General features: G+C 35.4%; 1 protein-coding gene and 1 long non-coding RNA gene across 2 annotated transcripts in view; one reads left to right on the forward strand and one right to left on the reverse strand.

The window, feature by feature from the left end:
• ADAMTS3 (ADAM metallopeptidase with thrombospondin type 1 motif 3) overlaps positions 1-22,477 on the forward strand; it is a 284,850-nt gene that overhangs the window by 203,411 nt on the left and 58,962 nt on the right. The gene's annotated exons all lie outside the window — the stretch shown is intronic.
• LOC131382367 (uncharacterized) overlaps positions 12,427-22,477 on the reverse strand; it is a 54,449-nt gene continuing 44,398 nt past the window's right edge. The window contains exon 4 of the long non-coding RNA XR_009211781.1: positions 12,427-12,617. This is a non-coding gene — a long non-coding RNA (uncharacterized LOC131382367). The remainder of the gene's footprint in view (positions 12,618-22,477) is intronic.

The following is a 22,477-nucleotide window of genomic DNA, read 5'->3' on the forward strand; positions in this document are numbered from 1 at the left end:
TCAGTAGACTGTGACATTGCTCGATTTAAGCTTCATCATGACTACACTGCCCCTGTCAGGTCACAGTCCAGGGACAGGAGATTCAAGGAAAAACCTACTATGCTGTAAAAGGCGTTGTTCTAAGATTGTTGCACACAGTTGGACTATTTGTGGGTAAATACAGGTTAATGGTATCAAAGCAGTCTGAGTGATTACACAACTGTATGGCCTTATCCTAGTGAGAAAATAATTGGTAAAATGAGAACTATCATCATCCAACATCAGCAACCTGGTAAGATCAGCAAACCACAATTGCCTTTTCCATATAGGCAGCTGGATAATGATATTCTGCACCCTTCTGCCTTCCTCTTATTTGAATAATTATCCCATATGTTTTATAATGAAAAGTGTACATTACTTATATACAAATTAATTCTAATGCTGATAATACTTAATGTTAGAGTATAATTTATTAATTTTGCCAATTTCTTAAAAATAAAATATTAGTTTATTTAAAACCATGCTGTTAACTCAGTGATGATTTTAATACATTAAATGGTAATGTGTATTCAGGTTGATGTAATTACTAATAATCAGTGTGTATTCATTTAATTAACATTTTAAGTACTTGATAGATAGGGTGCATTTCTTTAGCGTTACTGTAATATCCTCAAAAATGTTATGAAACCAAACAAGGTGTTAGGGTTTCTAGCACCTTCATATTCAGATGGAGTGCAGAGTCTGGGGGAAAAGTGTAACTGTGTTCTTTCACTGAAATATTTAGCCATATATATTGCATGGCCTGTTCCCCATACTACATTTTCACTATAAGAATCTCCTTAATTTTACATGCCCATGGTACTAAATGTTATTAAAATGTTAACTCATATAATTTCATTAATTAATAAAAGTTAAAAGCACAATAGTCTGAATTACTATACACTGTATCTTGAGGAACTAAAGAATAATTTACTACCTTTAGTTCATTATTTGTACAATAATACCTTGAGGTCCAGGATAGGTCTCATGGGTGGTGTCTCCATTTTATAGAAATGCAGAAGCAAGCAAATCAAGGACATTTTGCAAGGCTCATGATATGGTCAACAGTTTGTTTAGTTGCTTATTTAGGAAGTTACTTGTCTAATTGTAAAATTAATTTTGTTGAATGTTGCATCTTCTATTTTATGCCACGGATTCTTAGAAGATCTTGTTCTCTCACTTAAAACAATCTGAATGTTCTGAGTTTTATCTACTCACTATCGACTTTTAAATTGCAGATCATTTATTCCTCTCTAGTCTCTTCAGCTTTTTTCTCAGGATTTTCTTTGTTTTGTTTCTGTTTTCTTTTCTCTGTCTTTGTGTTTGTTTCTTTTGGAAGGCCTCATACCTCTCTGCCTTTCACTCAGCCTAGATAAGTTTATCACTTTATAATCTTTCACCTATGCTTTAGTAATGCACATTAGTCTTTAAAATTGTTGAATTCAACTGACCCTGAGTTTACATTATAAGAGACTTAGATGTTTCCTATCCAAGTCTGAGGTAGCTCTGTTAAATTAAGAGTTTACCTGGGGAAGAATCATTTTACGTACGTAATTCTTAATAAATATGAAAAGTCATTGCTTTAGCTAATTTCCTTCTTTGATTATGTAATGGTTACATAATGTTGCTACATTGCAAGGACTAAGAGAAATGAAATCTAAATGGCAGATAAAAGATTTATAATGTTTTTGAAGGATAAGAATATATATAGTTTATTGTTTATAATATTTGATTCTATCGTCCAAGGTAATTCAGATCACATAGAGTAAAGCCATCATATTTTTAAAACAAGCAGATCAACAAAAAATGAATAGTTCATACGATAGTAAAAAGCAGTATATTATATATGTACAACCCAAACTAGCTGTTTCGGGACCTCCAGGAATGCTTCTTGAAATACAGTCTCCAGGCTTAGTGTAGTAAAAAGTTTGGTGTAGACCCTAAGAATTAGGTAGTTCTTATATGCACAAAAGTGTAGTAGGCAAAGTTTTTTTTTTTTCTTAAGGATAGCTGGAATGACAGCTGGTTTTATTTAAAGATCTATAAAGTACACTAAAGCAGTGTCCAGCATACATAAATATAAAAGTAGTTTATATCATGTCAAGAGTATAGAGGGGAGGCCTTTCAAAGAATGATCTCATAGGCATCTTTGGCAAAAAGCTGGCACATATCCTATGTACTCCAGTGAGGCTTACATTAGCCAGGCATTCCACCCCATAGGAAGTAAATTTTCTGGATTTACAGTGCTTTTATTATCAAATCACTTTTTCGGGAGAAGAGAAGGCAGTCTTTGTGGGAGGCTGTTAGCCATCCTTGCATAGATCATTTCTCATTAATTTAGATTGCTACATAATGTCTTTCTGGAATTTTTTTGGATGTTCTACAAAGTCATATCTATTCTCATGTATCAAACAAAGCCATTGGCATATGATAGAATAGATTTATATTTAAATCTTTTTGTGGATTTTTGGTAACTTTTTCTTGATCTATAGTATTCCTACAGTAAAATTTCACAAATCATAAACTTTTCACTCACTGAAAATTTACAGATGTAACCATCGTGCATATTGAGTTAAATTCTTCCAGCATCCACAAAGCAGACACTGTACCATATACCCTACCAAAGGTAATTACTATTTTAAGTTCTATCAACATAGTGTTGTTCGGCCTTTTCATGAAAGGTATATATATTTTTATATATACACACACATACACACACATTCACACACATATATGTATATGTAAATAATAGAAATTGAATTATAGAGTATTTACTCAGTTTTATCTGGCTGCTCTTACTTAACATTATATCTATGAGGTGTGCCCATATTGTTGCATGTTGTAGTAATTTGTTCTTTTTTTATTTCTTCGTGCTAGTCGGTTGTCTAAAATTACTCTAATGTAATGTATCTTATAGTAATAAGTAATTTACTGTAATCTATTTTTCAGTTTCTGCTATTATAAATAGTTACAAATATTTTTGTACATGTATTATGGTGGGCATACGTAAGCATTCATTTATCTTTGTTTTTACATAGGAGTAGAATTGTTTTATCACAGGGTGTTCACATATTTCAACTTTTATCACTAATGCCAAATGGTTTTAAAAAGGAGCATCTCCATACACATTCCCACCTACACTGTATGAAAATTTCAGGTGATCCAAATATCATTCAATGCTTGATATTGTCTTCCAGCCATTGTAGTGGGTATATTTAATCTGGCTTTCATTTTTTTCTGATGTTTGACAATGTTGAGAACCTTTGTATATACTTATTGACTATTAGAATGTTATTTTTATTAAGTACATGTCTAAGAACATTTTTAAAAATTGGGATGTCTGTCTTGTTCTTATCATTTGGCAGGAGTACTTTATATATTTTAGATATTAATATTTTCTCTAATGTGTATTATGAATATTTTCTCCAGCTCAGTAGCTCAGTAATGTTTGGCTTTAAGTAATATTTATAGTTTTCAGTGTAGAGGTCTAGCATATATTTGTAAATTTATAAACATAGAAACTATTTTTATAGTCTTTTAAATGATGTTTTGATGCTAATATAAAAAAATGCAAGTAATTTTGTATATTGGCTTTGTATTCAGTGACTTGCTTAATTCATTTGTTAATTATAAGAATTAATATGTAGATTATTGTAGAATTTCTATCTAAACAATTATCTGGAAATGGTAACATTTATTTCTTCCTTATAAATCAGAGTTCATATTTATTTTATTTTATAGCCTTGTTGAGTTTTGTTTTGTTTTTCCACTTTGTACGTGTCTATGGAAGACTGTGAAAGCACAATAAGTATTGATTTAGGGATTACAAAAACATTATAGCAACTAGATGAACTCACAAATACAGAATCCATAAATAATAAAAATTACTTTTTTTAATATTTATGTATATGAGATAGAATAGAATATCATATAATAGTGTGTGCCTCTGTGTATATTATGATAAGATATAGTTTATTCAACTATACTCCTACTCTTGGATGTATGAATTACCTCCAGTTTTTTTTTTAATTATCACTTCCAGTACTGTTGGAAACTTTAGCAACAGCTAGTTATGTTTTCCTTTTTCATTCTTCTACATTTTGCATATTGACACATTATGTTCCATTTATAAATTATTTTCTCTAAAGCTAAACCATTTACCTGCTGATTTGTTCACTCATTTGTTTGACAAATATTTATTGATCTCTTGCTGTGTTTCCAGTTCATTCGGCAACTTTTTAACATGTTTTCCCTTTTTGTTTTAATGGACTCAGTAATTAATTACCAGAGTTTTTTAATCACAAAAGTATTTTGCAGTCAAAACCATTTATATATGTCCCTCTGTCTGCAGTATCATGGAGTGTCCATGGTAGATAGGATGAAGGCATACTAATTTCCACAAATCATAAGCCTATTATGAGTATAGCTGTACTATAATGAATATCATGGAGAGCATACCTAGCTTTCAGCCTTGTTGTTTCTCTTTAGCAGTTTGTGCTATTATAACAAAATAAGACAGATGGAGTAATTTATAAAGAAGAGAAATTTATTTCTCACAGTTCTGGTGGCTGGGAAAAGTGTAAGACCAAGGAACCAACACTGCTATCTGGTGAAGGCCACTTTCAACTTCGAAGATGGTGCCTTGTTGCTGCATCCTCACATGATGGATAGAGGAAGCCCAAGAGGGGATGAATACTATGATGTCACATGGCAGAGGGCAAACCAACTTCCACAAGTCCTTTCTGCCCTAATCCATTAAGACTTAATCACCTCTTAATACCATCACAATGAGTATTAAGTTTCAATATGAGCATTGTGATAAGATCTTATGTGCTGTGGTGATTTATATTGCAGCTTTTCTTTGCTCTATCAAGAATTTTCTCTGATGTCTATTGAACAAGAGGGAAAAATGTAATACATGAATTTACCTTTGAGCACCCTCCACCCCCACATTGTTTTGAGGTTTTGGCTTAACAGACTCGTAGAAAGTACTTTGGAACTGCTGAATATATTAATTATATTTAAATGAAGTGATGTAAGCTGGTCCCTTGGTGCAGGGAAGACTCTGAACAGTTCCTTAAAAGATTTTTTTTTTTAGTTATTATTTTGTTCAGGTAAACAGCTTTCTAGGCTGATGAAATGGGTAAAATTGCAAAAAAAAAAAATGAGTAGACCATAATGAAAAATAACAAGATTAACTACTCGAGAAAAAATAAAACTAGGATACAATAAGAGATATATAGTTTAGTTAGTTAAATGTTTGGCCAGTGACAAAAGGTTGAAATTTAATGTAAAAAGGAAGGAAATTTGCAATACCAAAAGCTTTTGGAGTAAGATTTAAAGAAGATAATTTAAGTGGCAGAATGTAGGGTAAGTGTAGAAGACAGAATATAAGGAATGAGAAGACACAATCCAATGTCTAGAACCTGAAATATGAGACCGGATATAGAAATGCAGATAGAATGGCAAATATAAAATTGTTGTGTATCAAGAATTATCAGAATTTGGCAATGACCTGATGAGACAAGCAAAATAAAAATGACTTCAGGGTTTTGATTGCCTGGAAATGTTATACAAGAAGACTGTTGAAGGATATGTTATGTTGAGATAAGCGAATGACTTGAGAATAACAATGAAAAGACATTGGAATGTCAATGTTGAAATGTCCTGTAACTCAGGATATGTAATTTAGGATCAAAAATGCATTAAAACTCTATTATTGAATGATTTGCCCAAGGGACTACTTGTAAAAAGCAAAGGGCCTTAAAGTGATGCTCAGCCAGCTGGCGAGAACAGGATCTTGCAAAGGACCACCTAAAGGGACATCTGGGAAACTCAGAGTGTAGAGGAATGAAAAGTAGGGTTAAAAACTGAATCAATAAAGAGAATGTGTGATAATTCACTCTGTTGAAGAAAGCGAAAGGATTAAAAATGGAGAGAGTGGTCTAGAAAGAAGGGAAAAAATCTTGATTTGACTCAAGTCAGTATCTGTAAAGGAGCAGCTATACTGACTGAAGCTTAGAATGGAGAGGGGTTGGGAGGGATATCAACAGGTTGGGGGGATGACACTTCATATTAAATTGGAAACCAGATGAAGATAAATGTGCTTCTGGGAATATTTTATCTAAACAAACACTTGGACTAAGTCAAATAGTTGATAATATGTTACTTGGAAGCACCGGATACATAGTAGGTGCTCAATAAATGTTTGTCCAGTGAATAAGTGAACTCTTACCCTGTCTCATCCACATCCAATGCCTTTGGTACACTTTCTGTATACTAAAAACATATGAATAGGTGATTTTGTGAAACGGTTATATGGAACAGTAAGCTAGAGGCCAGATTGGAAGCAGTTCCTGAGGGATGTAGGAGTAAAAAATGGGGGTATTAGGCAGACTCCACAGCAGTAAAGAGTCACAACATGGAATTCTAGAAGTAGGAGGGATCCTGCAGGTCGTTGGATAGCCCAACTTTGTTATTACATGGATGTGAATTTGAGGCCCAGTTTTGTTAAATAACTTACCATATATATGTCAAGGTTCAGTTTTAGGAAACTGAAACCACGCTAGCCATTTTAAGCATGAAAGAATTCAATAAAAAGAATTAAGTGTACATTAAATCTTTGGAAGGATTGAAAACACAGCCTCTAGGCTTGGGGTTCAGGACTAGTTCCTGGAATGATACAGAAGATGGCCCACCCTGGTAGCTGCTATTTCTGCTAAAATCTGGGAATGAAAGGTTGAGATAGCTGCTGCTGGACCTGCTGACTCCAGCTTGCCACCGATGATGTTATCCAAGGATAACAAACAGCTACAACTGAAACTGCACCTTCCTTTCAGCATCCACACAGCTAGCAACTAGACATAGGACCCTGATACATAAAGCCACTGTTTTTACAGTGTCTCCATAACCATATTTGCCATTCTGAGTTCCAAATCTCATATGAGTTCATCCAGTTGGTTTAACCAAAGTCTCATATGGAATTCTAACTACAAGCACATTGGGAACTATGGTTCCAACTTCTGCAGGAGTACACCCCACAAGGAGGTTAGAATGAATGATGACTCCCAAGTAACTATATTCACCATTTCAGCTTCTGAAGCTAAGATCATCACTGTAACAAGGACATAGAAGCCCTGTTGCTACAATTTCTTTGTAATCATTGAATACAAGTACACAAAAAGAAATTATGTGGATTCAGCCCTGCCTTCTAGAAATCCTATTTTGAGACTGAAAGGCCCATAAACAGAATGACCATTTAATTTATTGTTCAAACTAGGACACATGTGAGAATCAACGAAAACATTCCTAATATTGATGCCAAGATAGTAAGCATGGTACAGAATTGCCCCAGGAAATCTGGCCTGAAGCCTGTTTATAAAATATTTAAGATTCTTCATGATCTTGCTTCAACCTCTCTTAGTAACCACATTTCCCAGCGTAAATATTCACTTAATTTTGCTCCATCCTCTTTGCAGTTCTATTCCCCCAACATATCAGTACTTTTCAGTCTTTCTGCATGCATTATGCCCATTGTCTGGAAGGGCCCACCCTATTTCTCTATATCTAATTATCTGTGCATCTTTTAAAATCCATTTCAGATGTCACCTCCTCTGTTGACACATTCTCAGATTCTTCCAGGTAGAGTAAACTGATTCTTCCTCAGTTACACAAATATCTTGCATGAAAATATCTGTTTACATATCCTACTTTCCTATTAAGCTGTGACCTCCTTGATGACCGGAATTCAGCTTATTCACGTTTGTTTGCAGAAGCCAGATTAGGTTCTGTGCTGAAAAAGTGTTCAAGAAATGTTTTGAAATAGATGGATGGGAGGAGAGAGAGAGGAAAGAAAGGTGAGGGGATGTCCTTCCAGGAAGGAGGTAATAAACCTTTTCTAGTAATTCTAACATCTTTATATGTGAAGATTTTCCTTGTATTACCAATTTGTTAGATCTTTAAAACTACTGAATGAATTGAGATGTGGAATCACATTCTTTTTCAGAAATAGACTTGCTTCCTGTAGACTGGTTTTCCCTTTTGGTATTTGAAGGAAATATTTGTATATACTGATTTTGATGACATACAAAATGAATACCACTGTATACCACTGGTGGTAACGTGGTAAAGTGTTTTCACTACATCCGGATAACCTTTCAAATATGTCATTCCTCGATTTGAATTGAATATATAAATGTTTAGGTTTCTTGGACTAAAAACACATAATCTTTAAAATCTAGGAAGATGAACTGAGGTATAACAGAACCTACTGTACCATGAATCACCATTGTGCCACTTTCCTTAACTTATCACAGGATGATTTTTTTTTGAGTGAGCTGTTTCATACTGCTTGTTGTTACCCTTGTTGATTTTGAGAAATGGCCAACAACGAACCCTAATTTATAAAATTTATTTCTTGCCTTTACCTCTGTAACATGGCTTTCTGAAGTTCACCCCAATTTTCTACCATCTAAATATGATTTTTAAAACCCTAGCTTGTAATTTTCTGAAAAACTCAGAGCAAAACATATTCAGTGAACATTCCAAAAATCGTGTTCTTTGGACTGTAAGGTGATATCCATGTTTGCTAAGGTTTTAGTTTTTTGAACTTCCTCCATGTTTGTGCTTAGTTAACAAGCATTTTTTTTTCTTTGCTACTCTTGGAAGACAGTTTCTTCCCATAAACACATTTACAGTACCTTTTGGCTCATATAGCTTTTAATGAACAAAGAAGTTCACATTCTTTTATGAGAAAGGTGATTTTTTTTTTTTTTTTTGGAAATTTCCTAAATGCTACTCAACCTTAATTGCACTTTCTTCCATAGGATGCTGTGTGTTGCAAGGACATACTAAAGGAGATTTAATGTGTCATAAAAGTACACTTTTTAATTAAAGGGACATTTTCAGGATTCTCACTGTATATTTCACTACTGCCTAACTTCATCAAGTCCAAGTACATGTATATAGAAAATCATTTAGGGAAAGCTAAATGGCTGTTGAAATTTTTAAGGCATGTTACCCTGTAACATGCCTGTAAATCCAAGCTTCTAAGCTACCATATGTTCTCAGCAAAACCAAATTTAGTGAACTGCTGCTCCTGATCAAGATAGAATAACAGAGACTGCATTTACTCTCTTGCTTTAAACAACCAGAAGAGGACAACAAAATGTCTGAAACAAGTCTGCAAGACGTTGGCTATCAGGCAATGAATGACAGTCATCCTGAGAGATGAGAAACATACGAGATGAGCCTCAGGATTGCCCCAGCTTATTGTCTTGAGGGTTTCCAGATGAATCCCAGGGAAGGGGAACCCAGGTGGAGCCTGACAGATTCCCAGAGTTGAGAAGCCAGAGTTGAGAGCCTGGAGAGAGGAAGGTGGCCAGAGTTCACAGGACTGAGAATGGGAGAAGAGCCATACAGAGATACAACTCTGAAGATGTGCAGAGGTCCCCCTCTGGTATTCAGCTGAGTCCAGATCATCACATATATATGTCAGGAAACTACACAAAGCCTGAAAAAGAGCCACCTAAAAAAAATCAGAGGTAACAGTTCCTGGTTCTTATATGGGGCTGGGAATAGTGCTTGTTTCCACAAGCCAGATGCAGTATCTCATGATTCACATCACAGTGGAGAGTAGACAGAGAGGTCTGGCCTCAGTGGTGGTCAATCATTAGCTGTAGCTGGGCACTGCTCTGACCCCACCTAATAAATCTTATAAGCAAGACCTGAAAGGAACAAACTTGTCAAGTAATTTAACTGCATCCAAGAACAAAGTTCAAGAATATTTATAGGAATACAACTATATCCAGCAGCCAAAAGGGTAAAATTCACTATGTCAGACCGCCCATCTAAACTTACTGACTATGCAGAGAAGCCAGAAAATGCAACCCATAATGATGAGAAAAATAAATCTGTCCAAACCAACACAGAACTGACAAAATATGTTAGAATTAGCAAAGACAAATATTAAAGCAATCATTAAATCTATAGTTTATACATCTTAGAAAACATAGAAGATATAAAAATGCCCATTATTTTCCATCCATATGTTCGATACTATTTCAGAGAATATATTATAGGCACACAGTTATGTAGTAAAATGTAGTAACAATGTTTCTCTCTTCCGGCATATTTTATTCCTTAGACTAAGAATAATTTTATATTGGCAAATAAGTGTCTTTAGCAGAAATCACTTTAGGAATGGCTCAACAATTTTATTTGAGTGCAGAAAAGGTTTGTTATTAAATTTAACTTGAATAATATTTGTGGACTAGGAATTATAGTATTCCATTAATAATATTAGATAGCAAATGTTGTTCTGTCATAGATCTATCTTAAATCTGCAATAATTACTGTGGCTTAAATATGTTAACTGTGTATGATATAAAAACTGACCAATCCGAACGTGAGTCAAAACTGTTTCATCAGTATTATTCAAATAAGCAAAAGCACTTTAGATTTTTAAAAATGTAGAATGACCGCTTCTTCAATAATTTGATGCGATAATAACATACATTTTAATTCCATGTTTGGTACTCTTCTTTAGTAAAATTTTATTGCAAGTAGCATACATATGTTAATAAAATTTTATTGCATCATAACAGAGATATGAGGTACATTTTTAATCAGGATAAAGTTCTGATCTGTACTGTGAATATATAATACTTAAAAAATGTCTAAGTGTTACCTTTTAAACAACTGAGGTTGTTTATAAAATCTGAAAAAAAATAGGCAACATTTTATTTTTTAGAGAAGAGATTTAAGGTGTTCTTGGAAAATTGTATATAATTGCTGATGTCTCCAGACTTTATGGACACTGTGCTCTTTAAATGGGAGAATGGGAAGATTATCTCTTATTGTGATAAGTTACTAGACTTTTATATTGTTATGAAGTATTTTATATCATAATATAGATTCTTTTAGTGTAGCACTTTTTTCATGTAAAAATGTTTTAACGATGGTTGTATCCTTGACAAAGGTTTTAGCATCAAATAAATTATAAGTATGATCATCATGTATGATCAAACAGCCATAACAATAATAACCATCTTTAATAATTTAGTGAAATTATGGCCTAATTATTAATTATGGAAATTTAGCCAGAAAGAACATGTTAGTGATCAGCTGGCACAGCCTATTTACTTCAGGAAACTGAAGTTCAGATAAGTTTAGCATCTTTCTCAAAATCATACAGTTGCATCATAGTAGAGCTGGGACTAGAACTCAGTTCTCTTTTTATCATTTTCTGTTCCATTACTGTGTAATAAATCACCCTAATTTAATAGGTTAAAATACAAATAAAATGCCTATTTATTAGCTCACAGTTCTATAGGTCAGAAGTCTAAGGTGGCTGTACTGGTTCTTTGCTTAATTTATCACAAGGCCAAAATGAAGGCATGGGCCAGATTGAAGTCTTATCTGAAGAATCTGGGAAACAGTCCATTTCCAGGCTCATTCAGGTTGTTGGCGGAATTCAGGTTCTTGTTTTTGCAAGCTGAGATCCTCATTTCCTTGCTGGCTGTTGGCGGTTCACTGTCAGCAACTAGATACCTCTCTTCTGTCCAGGAGCAGAATCCCTCCATCTCCAGAGCCAGCAATGGTACATCAAATCTTCCTCCTGCTTCATTATTTCTGACTTTCCCTTCTGCCACCAGCCAGATAAAGCTCTCTGCTTTTAATGTCTCATGAGGTTAGATCAGGCCCACCTGGATCATGTTTCTATCTTATGGTCAATTGTACCATATAACATAACATAATCGTAGGAATGATACCTCATCAAAGGCACAGGTTCTCGGGACTAGGGCAGGGCATCTTGGTGGGGCCATTTTAGAAAGTCGGCTTGCTGCATTCCTGAGCCTATTCTGATTTTCTTTGTATTATATCATACAACCTCTTTCTGAAAAATCTGTAATATAAATATGAATATGCTCATAAAAACGTTACATATATCTGAGTCAAATATAACTTTGATATTTGTATGGCTTACTCTATCACTTTGCAAGGTCTCCGCCCATTTGCTGCCTTCTTTTGAGAACCTTATCTAAAATTTTGCCTCCTTCGCCTTGTCCCTCTTGCTCCCTTCCTCCTGTTTTACTCTTCTTACCCTATTTGATAGTTCTTATCACTGGGATGTAAGTTCTATGAGGGTAAGCAACATGTTTTTCTCGTCCATTGCTGGATTCCCAGTGCTTAGAGCAGTGTGACGTAAAGTGGTGTCCAGAGCCTTTAAATATTTATCTGACAGAATAAATGGCAAGTGTTAATATTAATAGTTTGGCTATAATGACTTGTTTACATTTTTATTAATCATTCCATATTGGAGTGATTTAGAATGCGAATGTGGAGTTTCTGGAGAAGTTTGAGGTGAAGAGGTTTTCTATCCTTACTAAAGTTGCATATAGGTGGAAAGTGATGGAAGTAACATGAGCTTTGAAATTGGCAGCTGTGAAAAGGAATCTCACCTCTCTTCTATGCAGTTGAGCTTATTTAGAAAACCTTAATTTCTAGCAGTCTAAGATTACTAGAATGTAATCTAGTAATTGGGTATGGTGACCTCTTCCTCTACTCTTCTATTACCTCCTTGATCTAGTAGAGCTGAACTGCAAAAGACATAAATAAGAAAATATATAATTTAGTCAAGAGGAAGATAAATGTTAATGAAAATGCTATTAAACGTTTAGAGCAGTAACATGTGAAAATTAAAAACTGTGCTGTCTCCCAAAATTAGTTATGATTTAGCTGAAAAAGAATAAAAGAAACTAAGAAACAAATCACTAATAACAACATTATTCATTTAAAATAGAACCGAGAGAATAAAATAAACAAATTGGGAAATAAAACAGAATATGTTTTTTTTTTCAGAGCACTGTGTAGCCTAAGAATAGTTGACTACAGAAGAAGAATGAGAAGGAAAGTGAAGACTATTGATGACTGTAGCAGAGAAAGGGTATAAATGGGCTTGTTTATCAGGCTGCTCTTAGTTTCACCTGTCAGGAACTTATATCAAACTGTCTTAAGCAAAAGGAAAAAAAGCAGTAAAATAAGAAAATGAGGTGGTGGTAGTTTACTGGTTTGTGAAACTGAAAAGACCAAGTTTTCAGAAATTAGTGGGTGAATTCACAAGCTCATACTCATCTTTGGAGTGTAGTCTATTCTCTATTGGTAGTCTCCACTGTTCTCTTCTAGCATTAAACTTAGACCAACAACTATTCTCATGCTAGCCATAAACACCTACATTGTTATATTCCACCAGTTTTCAACTTAATAATGAGAACTTTTCTTTCCTAGTAGCTCCAAATTAAAAAGTCCTAGTTCACAATTTCATTAGCATAATTTAAGCCATTTGAACATCTATTAACCAAGTACTGGAGTCAAGGAAATGGCATATGCTACTTGGCCATGCCGGGTGAATGTCCACTGCTAGAGCTGAAGATGGAAGTGTAGAGGAGAAAAGTGAGATGAAGAGGGTGTAAGTTCATGTAACTGCATGTACTGCCTGGAGAAAGATAATTGCCCCACACTTAGAGTTGCTGGATTTAGCAAATAAAACTATAGCATTCTCATTTGAATTTGAATCTCAGCTATAACAATGAGTAGGTTTTTAGTATTAAGTCTGTCTCATGCAATATCTGTGAGATATCTATAGTAGAAATACTGTTTATCTTAGATTTTAATTTAACAAAGAATACTGTATTTTATCTGACAACCTTGCCCACACCCAAATGTTTCAGCAATAAACCACTGAAATCAAATTAAATGGTTGCAATGGGACTGAATGAGCAACAATTATGAGAATCCACTACTATGGAAATGAAGGACTTTATCTTTCAAAAAATATTGAGGCCAAGAGAATGCAGAACTTATCTCTAGACAAATTATAATAGAAGAAATTAAACATGAAATGCATTATTGAAAACTAAGTATAAAAGATACCAGTGGAAGACTGTTACTAAGGGATGAGGGAAGAGGAAGATCTGAAAAAGATTTCAGCAAGGTGGGTAACCTGTACAACATTCGTTTCCTTCTCTTTTACTTCAAGCCCCTGTGATTCAATTCTGGCCACTGAAACATGGAGTTAAATGTTACCAGAGAGTTTCTAGGAAAGGTTTTTACCTGTTCCTAAGAAAGTAATGCAGGAAGACACAATCTGTTGGACATGGCTTTGATGCTAGAATTGGTGTAGCCATTTTGAAATAATCAAAGGAGCTAATTTGAAGACAAAGTTTGTACACCAAGAATGGCAGGATATGGAAAGATAAAAAGAACTGAATCCTTGATGACCTATTGATGGATTAACCGGGAATCACCATACCTCTGGAACTCTTGTTACATAAACTAGTATATTTACTCATTGCTGAAGACACTAAGTTTTCTTGATTTGCAGTTAGAAACACTCTTGCTGACATATCGAAGATTTTTATTGCAAGTCAGAGTTCATATTTTAGATATTAAAGTGATTTTAAAATTTCATTTGCTAATAATCACAAACCCAAAGCATTAAAACATTTTTTCCTTAAAAGGTAATAAGCTTCCCATCTAAAAAATGTCATGTTATTCCATAAAGTAGTCAGTAAAAACAAAAGCAAACACATGGATGTTAGAATTAGAACTTTTGGGGAAAAGAAATAACGGAAACTGACATTCACTCAATCGTTATGTCTTTTAAAAATAAAAGCAACAGTTACTTAGTGAAACTTTTGAATTGACATCATAAATTGGCCTGAATATAGTTCTTTGAACTATCATTATGGAATTTCTCAGTTTGTGAAGGATAGAGCTCCTTTTCACAGAAACATTTTATATCTTGGTAGAATAGTGCCTCCACATATGTGGAGATGCTGTTACTGTATCCTTTTAGGAAGTGATAACTTTAAATTTTTTTAAAAAGATGTCAATTAAAAATCACTATTGGATGATACAAACAGGTGAACACAATTATTTAAGTTAACTGCTCTCTGCTTCTGATGTTAACAGATGACAGTCATTGGAATTTACACTTATTTTTAGCTCTGATTATAGGATCTCCACCTACTCTTGGAAAATCCAGCCTGTAGTATTCCAGTTACTTCATTTCATAACAGTATTCTGTTCATGAAGAAGGCAAGATTTTTACATATAGCCTCATTCTGTATGCATTGTTACTATAAAACAATATGATGCTTTCTCATTTTCTGAAATGATGCACTACAAAGAATGCTACTATGATACATTTTGGTAACATGAATCTTATTTTATTCTTCACTTATTCACATGAAAATTGGCTTGCATTCTCATAGGGAGTAAAGAGTACTGGGAGAACCTAGTCAACAAAATTAAAATTTCTTAGTGTCATGTATGTTAGGACTAGATTCAGTGGCATACAAGAGAAAACTCATTAGAAGGGTGACCTAAACATGATGGAAGTGTTACCTCTCATATGTAATGAAGTTTGTTTTTAGGTAATCCGGGGCTGGTATGGTGAGTCTACAGTCACTGGGGAGTCACACTCCTTTAAAGTGTGAGACCCTCCTCTATTCAGCACATCCCTTTATCCTAAGATTACCCCATACAACTGCTGACATCATGTCCATATTCTAGGCAGCAGAAAGGAATATTGGGTAATTGAGTGGAGGGCCAAAGGGGTGTGCTCCTACTGGAATGAATTGTCTTCCTTTGAGGAGCCATAAGCCACCAAGATATAAGCAATACTTCTGCTTAGATCTCATTGGCTTATACTTAGTCACATGTAACCCTTAGTCACAGGGAGATTGGGAGTGACTTTTTGCTGGGTTTATTATTATTTCAAATAAAATTAACATTCTGCTCCGTAGGGAAGAGAGAATGAATATTGGGTAGATGGTTTTATCACAGGCTCTATCACAGTATGCTTATAATTGCATTCCAACCCCAAATGTATTTGTATTAGATTCAGACCTTGTACCTTTCCAATTTTACCTTCGTCTCCTGTCCTTTTTCAGACCATAGAAATTTTTTTCTGGGGTAGGGAGCAATTTCACTAATCCTATACTTTGATTTCCTATAAATATGATTAAGCATATGAACATGTCATTCTCCTAAAACTGTTTCAAGCCTTAGTGTCCATAATCAGCAAAGAAAGTTATATTCTACTTTATCTGTTTAGTAAGTTCAAAATTCTGATTTAATACTGATAATCTTATACTTAACACTAAAAATAACCATATTTATTGTGACTTGATTGAACACCTATATGCCTCTCAAAAATTCATTCTGATAAAATAGGCCTTATAGTAAAATTATCACTTCTGCAAATTCATATACAGTAATTGGGAAACTAGGGGGTGCACAAAAGGATACAATTAAAATGTTTCCAAAATATTAATTAATGCACATCAGTAATTCCTAAGGTAACCTTCAAAAACGTACATTTTCCTAAAAAGTGTTAAAAAAGAAAACTCACTCTAAGAACTAAGGGGATTGCCTTTGATATTTCTGAGAAGCTTAAAAAGCACTGTGGCATCATCCTTTTGGAATGAAGCATGAGATTGATAACACTGCTCTACCTCTTGGAGGGCCTTTTCTTTCCTTCTGAATGCTCAATTGAGAACACACCTGTTAGAAAGCTCTCTGTAACCTGGATTTTCCTTTTTTCTGCTAATTCTGTTGTCACATAAATCACTCTCTGCTGCCCAACTCAGCTAGCACCATTCAAGCCACATGGCAAGTGGAGTTATTACTCAAATCCGTCTCCCTAAAGGCTCAGAGGTTGTTTTTCAAAGATATTTTGGTAGGCAGGGGACTAAGGAATGGGTGCTGCTGATTGTTTGGAGACACGATCATGGTGATATAGGAGTAAAGAAGAAACTATCTAGGTGGATAGTGAGGGTAGGGAAGTTCTTGGTAACCTTTTTCTTTTCATGAAAAGCAGCCGCAAATCATTTTCTTTTCTAACAAAGAACAGCCTGTAAAAAAAAAAAAAAAAAAAAAAGAGCTGCAGACATAGAAAGGCAAGCTAGAAACTTGCTGGGTGAATGCTGGCAGTTGTGCCAATAGGAAGGGGGGTAGCTGGGGGCTAGGCATGTCCAATGTGGCAGTTCCATCTTCCCTTCTCTTTGCCAGCCACATGTACAGTAAGGATGAGACAACGTGGCACTGGCCAAGTGGACAGCCCATTTGAATAATAAGATTAGGGTAGGATGGCCAGCTTCCCAGCATGCTATGTAACTGTCACACCTGGTCCAACTAATCTGTGGGCCAGATGTAAATCAGACACTACTACCTCCAGCCTGTCTATAAAATCCAGTGTACTCTGCTGGGGGCTGGAAGCCCCCTTTGGGTGCCCTTCTCTCTCACAAGAGAGAGAGCTGTTCTCCTTTTTCTTTCTTTTGCCTGTTAAACCTCTGTTCCTAAACCCACTTCTTATGTGTGTCTGCATACTGAATTCCTTGGTGCAAGATGACAAACCTTGGGTCTTTACCTCAGACAACGATGCCACTTCAATAGGTGTTGGAAAATGATCGTCATATGCTGAGTCCACCTCTTGGTGGGGCCACAGTACCAGCTGAGTCATGAGTCATGCATTTGGTTGGGGTCAGTAGGTTGCCAGAATGCACAGGCTAAAAAATATCTCAAAAGATCAATCTTAGATTCCACAACAGTGATGCTATCTACAGAAGTAATTGGGGCCAGGTGTGGTGGCTCACACCTATAATCCCAGCACTTTGGGAGGCTGAGGCACGCAGATCGCTGAGGTAAAGAGTTTGAGACCAGCCTGGCCAATGTGGTGAAACCCCATCTCTACTAAAAATACAAAAAAAAAAAAAAAAGCTGGGCATGGTGGTGTGTGCCTGTAATCCCAGCTACTCGGGAGGTTGAGGCACAAGAATCACTTGAACCGGGGAGGCAGAGGTTGCAGTGAGCCTATATCACACCACTGCACTCCAGCCTGGGTGACATAGCAAGACTCTGTCTAAAAAAAAAGAAAGAAAGAAGAAGTAATTGGGGAAGTTTGCAATCTTGTGACCTCTGGAACAATAGCAGTTTATCATTTTATTATGCCTGTATCTTAAAAGAATTCAGACCTCATTCATAATCCTAACCTAGTGGCCTTTCATTAATTTTACAAAGGCAGTTTAGTTATGGGAAGGGCTACGGTCATCCTTGCTTTAAGGTTAAACTATAAAATAAATTCCTCTCAAAGCTAGTTTGTCCCTATGCCCAGAAATAACCAAGAACAGCTTGGAGGTTAGAAGCAAGATGGAGTCAACTATGTCAATTTCTCTTATTGTCATAGCTTTGCCATAATTTTGCAGTTTTACTAAAACAAATTCATTGTGAATGAAGATATTTCACAGCCTCAGAGCAGTCTGTAATTATAATGATGAATATAAGTAAAAAGTGCCAGAAAGCTATCCTACTGTCTTTCTTTGAAATATTTGATATTGTGCATTTTAGGAAACATGGAAAGAATACTGCCCAGCATGGAGGAAAGTAGGGACAAATTATTCTTGATTTTCAAAGCCTTCCTTCTTCTTTCCCAGGTTTCTTATGCAATAAAAAGAGAGATTCTGTTTCCTTACCAGAAAACTACCTATTTAAAGAGACTTGCAAAGGCCAAACCAAAGGTGTGTTAAAGCAGAATGAACTGCCTTTCTGAAATAAGTATTCAGCCTACTTCATTCACACATCAAGCTTCATGATATAATAACATTGCTGGTATATTTCCATTGGACGTTTTCTCTGAGCGTTCTGCCAAAAAGAGCCATTTTTAGAATTGAGAGCTCATGTCTGAATTTCCTATATTTGTACACTAGCTATCACAGCCTTTCACATTCTCAAGTGTGTGAAAAAGACTTGAGGTTGAATAGTAAAGCTATTTGCAGGTATAGTCGTCTCTTGACCTCAGTGAGGGTTTGCAGCTCTTGAAAACTTTTGAGGAAAGCTTTCTGTTTGATGTGGATGATGGTGAGAGTTATTTATGTATTGTGGAGCCAATGTAATTCCTTGGTGAGGAGAATTTTCCCAGCTAATGAGCTAGCACTTGGGCTTAGGTCAAAGTGAATTAAAGTAGAGCTTTTAAACCTGAGTAGTCACATTCAGAGCGTGTCCCCCTACTTGTAAGGGAGGTTATTGGTGTTTCTATATATTTTTTAAAGGTAGAAAAAGTGTGAGTAGAATCTGTACTTTCACTACTTCTAATCCTTTTTGGCTAGGGCTTGGTCATCAACCTTCCCGGCCAAGAGACACCTATTTTTCTCCTGTCTTAATTTTATTAAAGCCACAAAGGTGGAGAGGACAATACCTATTTATTAATGTCAGATGCTGACTCAAATGGCTAACAAGCCCCAGTGCAGCATGAAAAAAACCATCATATAAAGCATGAGTCAGAGCTGGTTCTGTCAAACTTGTTTTTAGATATATGGTTGTTTTAGACATCAAGGCAGCTTATAAAATAAAATCCTTTCCGGGTTCTATATACTTGAAATGGAGATGAATATATTTTTGGTTTTTGTGTACCAGCAGTTTTGAATACTCTCTAATTTTAATCCAAATGATAGATTTTATTTTTTAATTCACTAAAACATTTTTTTCTCAAAAATTATAGTCATCTGAAAAGAGATAACTTAGGTAATTAAAACCTGATGATGTCTGTCTTCTTCTTTCTTTCCATGTATATAGGTATGTTGTATGTATATGTGTGTGTATGTGTGTATGAAATGTTCATTTGGAAAGTAAAAAAATGTAAGTTTCTTGAACTGCATTAAATAAGAAATTATTTTTACTTTTATTTTTCTTTGAATATAACTTTCTGAGTGACTTCCTAGTTTGATATTTCAGATTTAGATATATAGCAACTGAAATGACTTGCCATCCAAATGATGGCCAGTGCAAATGTGGAGCACTGAAGTTTTCCTGTGTATCCCTGCATATACACATATATGTATATTTTATTGGCATATATATATAATATATACCCTGTATATTATACACTATCTTATCCAGACACACATTCACATACACACACACACATACACACACACATACACACACACACACACACACATATATTATATACCCTGTATATCCACTTCTTCGCTAGCAGCATTCACTAGAAAACCATACTCAGAAGAAATAAAGCAATACATAGTAACTGATAATCACATCACTAGATGCTGTTGTGTTGCCATGCTATAATTTAATTTTTAAATTAAGGTTACTGGAAAGAGGAGCAATTTAAATTTATGTGACACAAATTCCTTTTTATTTGTTTATTTTATTTTATTTTTTAAATTTTATTATTATACTTTAAGTTTTACGGTACATGTGCACAATGTGCAGGTTTGTTACATATGTATACATGTGCCATGTTGGTGTGCTGCACCCATTAACTCGTCATTTAGCATTAGGTATATCTCTTAATGCTATACCTCCCCTCTCCCACCACCCCACAACAGTCCCCGGACCGTGATGTTCCCCTTCCTGTGTCCATGTGTTCTCATTGTTCAATTCCCACCTATGAGTGAGAACATGCGGCGTTTCGTTTTTTGTCCCTGCGATAGTTTACTGAGAATGATGATTTCCAGTTTCATCCATGTCCCTACAAAGGACATGAACTCATCATTTTTTATGGCTGCATAGTATTCCATGGTGTATATGTGCCACATTTTCTTAATCCAGTCTATCATTGTTGGACATTTGGGTTGGTTCCAAGTCTTTGCTATTGTGAATAGTGCCACAATAAACATACGTGTGCATGTGTCTTTATAGCAGCATGATTTATAGTCCTTTGTGTATATACCCAGTAATGGGATGGCTGGGTCAAATGGTATTTCTAGTTGTAGATCCCTGAGGAATCGCCACACTGACTTCCACAATGGTTGAACTAGTTCACAGTCCCCCCAACAGTGTAAAAGTGTTCCTGTTTCTACACATCCTCTCCAGCACCTCTTGTTTCCTGACTTTTTAATGATCGCCATTCTAACTGGTGTGAAATGGTATCTCATGTGGTTTTGATTTGCATTTCTCTGATGGCCAGTGATGATGAGCATTTTTTCATGTGTTTTTTGGCTGCATAAATGTCTTCTTTTGAGAAGTGTCTTTTCATGTCCTTCGCCCACTTTTTGGTGGGGTTGTTTCTTTTTTTCTTGTAAATTTGTTTGAGTTCATTGTAGATTCTGGATATTAGCCCTTTGTCAGATGAGTAGGTTGTGAAAATTTTCTCCCATTTTGTAGGTTGCCTGTTCACTCTGATGGTAGTTTCTTTTGCTATGCAGAAGCTCTTTGGTTTAATTAGATCCCATTTGTCAATTTTGGCTTTTGTTGCCATTGCTTTTGGTGTTTTAGACATGAAGTCCTTGCCCATGCTTATGTCCTGAATGGTAATGCCTAGGTTTTCTTCTAGGGTTTTTATGGTTTTAGGTCTACCATTTAAGTCTTTAATCCATTTTGAATTAATTTTTGTGTAAGGTGTAAGGAAGGGATCCAGTTTCAGCTTTCTACATATGGCTAGCCAATTTTCCCAGCACCATTTATTAAATAGGGAATCCTTTCCCCATTGCTTGTTTTTGTCAGGTTTGTCAAAGATCAGATAGTTGTAGATATGTGGCGTTATTTCTGAGGGCTCTGTTCTGTTCCATTGATCTATATCTCTGTTTTGGTACCAGTACCATCCTGTTTTGGTTACTGTAGCCTTGTAGTATAGTTTGAAGTCAGGTAGTGTGATGCCTCCAGCTTTGTTCTTTTGGCTTAGGATTGACTTGGCGACGTGGGCTCTTTTTTGGTTCCATATGAACTTTAAAGTAGTTTTTTCCAATTCTGTGAAGAAAATCATTGGTAGCTTGATGGGGATGGCATTGAATCTGTAAATTACCTTGGGCAGTATGGCCATTTTCACGATATTGATTCTTCCTACCCATGAGCATGGAATGTTCTTCCATTTGTTTGTATCCTCTTTGATTTCATTGAGCAGTGGTTTGTAGTTCTCCTTGAAGAGGTCCTTCATGTCTCTTGTAAGTTGGATTCCTAGGTATTTTATTCTCTTTGAAGCAGTTGTGAATGGGAGTTCACTCATTATTTCGCTCTCTGTTTGTTATTGGTGTATAAGAATGCTTGTGATTTTTGTACATTGATTTTGTATCCTGAGACTTTGCTGAAGTTGCTTATCAGCTTAAGGAGATATGGGGCTGAGACAATGGGGTTTTCTAGATATACAATCATGTCATCTGCAAACAGGGACAATTTGACTTCATCTTTTCCTAATTGAATACCCTTTATTTCCTTCTCCTGCCTGATTGCCCTGGCCAGAACTTCCAACACTATGTTGAATAGGAGTGGTGAGAGAGGGCATCCCTGTCTTGTGCCAGTTTTCAACGGGAATGCTTCCAGTTTTTGCCCATTCAGTATGATATTGGCTATGGGTTTGTCATAGATAGCGCTTATTATTTTGAGATACATCCCATCAATACCTAATTTATTGAGAGTTTTTAGCATGAAGTGTTGTTGA

The sequence above is a fragment of the Hylobates moloch genome, unplaced genomic scaffold (genome assembly GCF_009828535.3).
Source record: "Hylobates moloch isolate HMO894 unplaced genomic scaffold, HMol_V3 SCAFFOLD_2, whole genome shotgun sequence".
NCBI classification, from domain to species: domain Eukaryota; kingdom Metazoa; phylum Chordata; class Mammalia; order Primates; family Hylobatidae; genus Hylobates; species Hylobates moloch.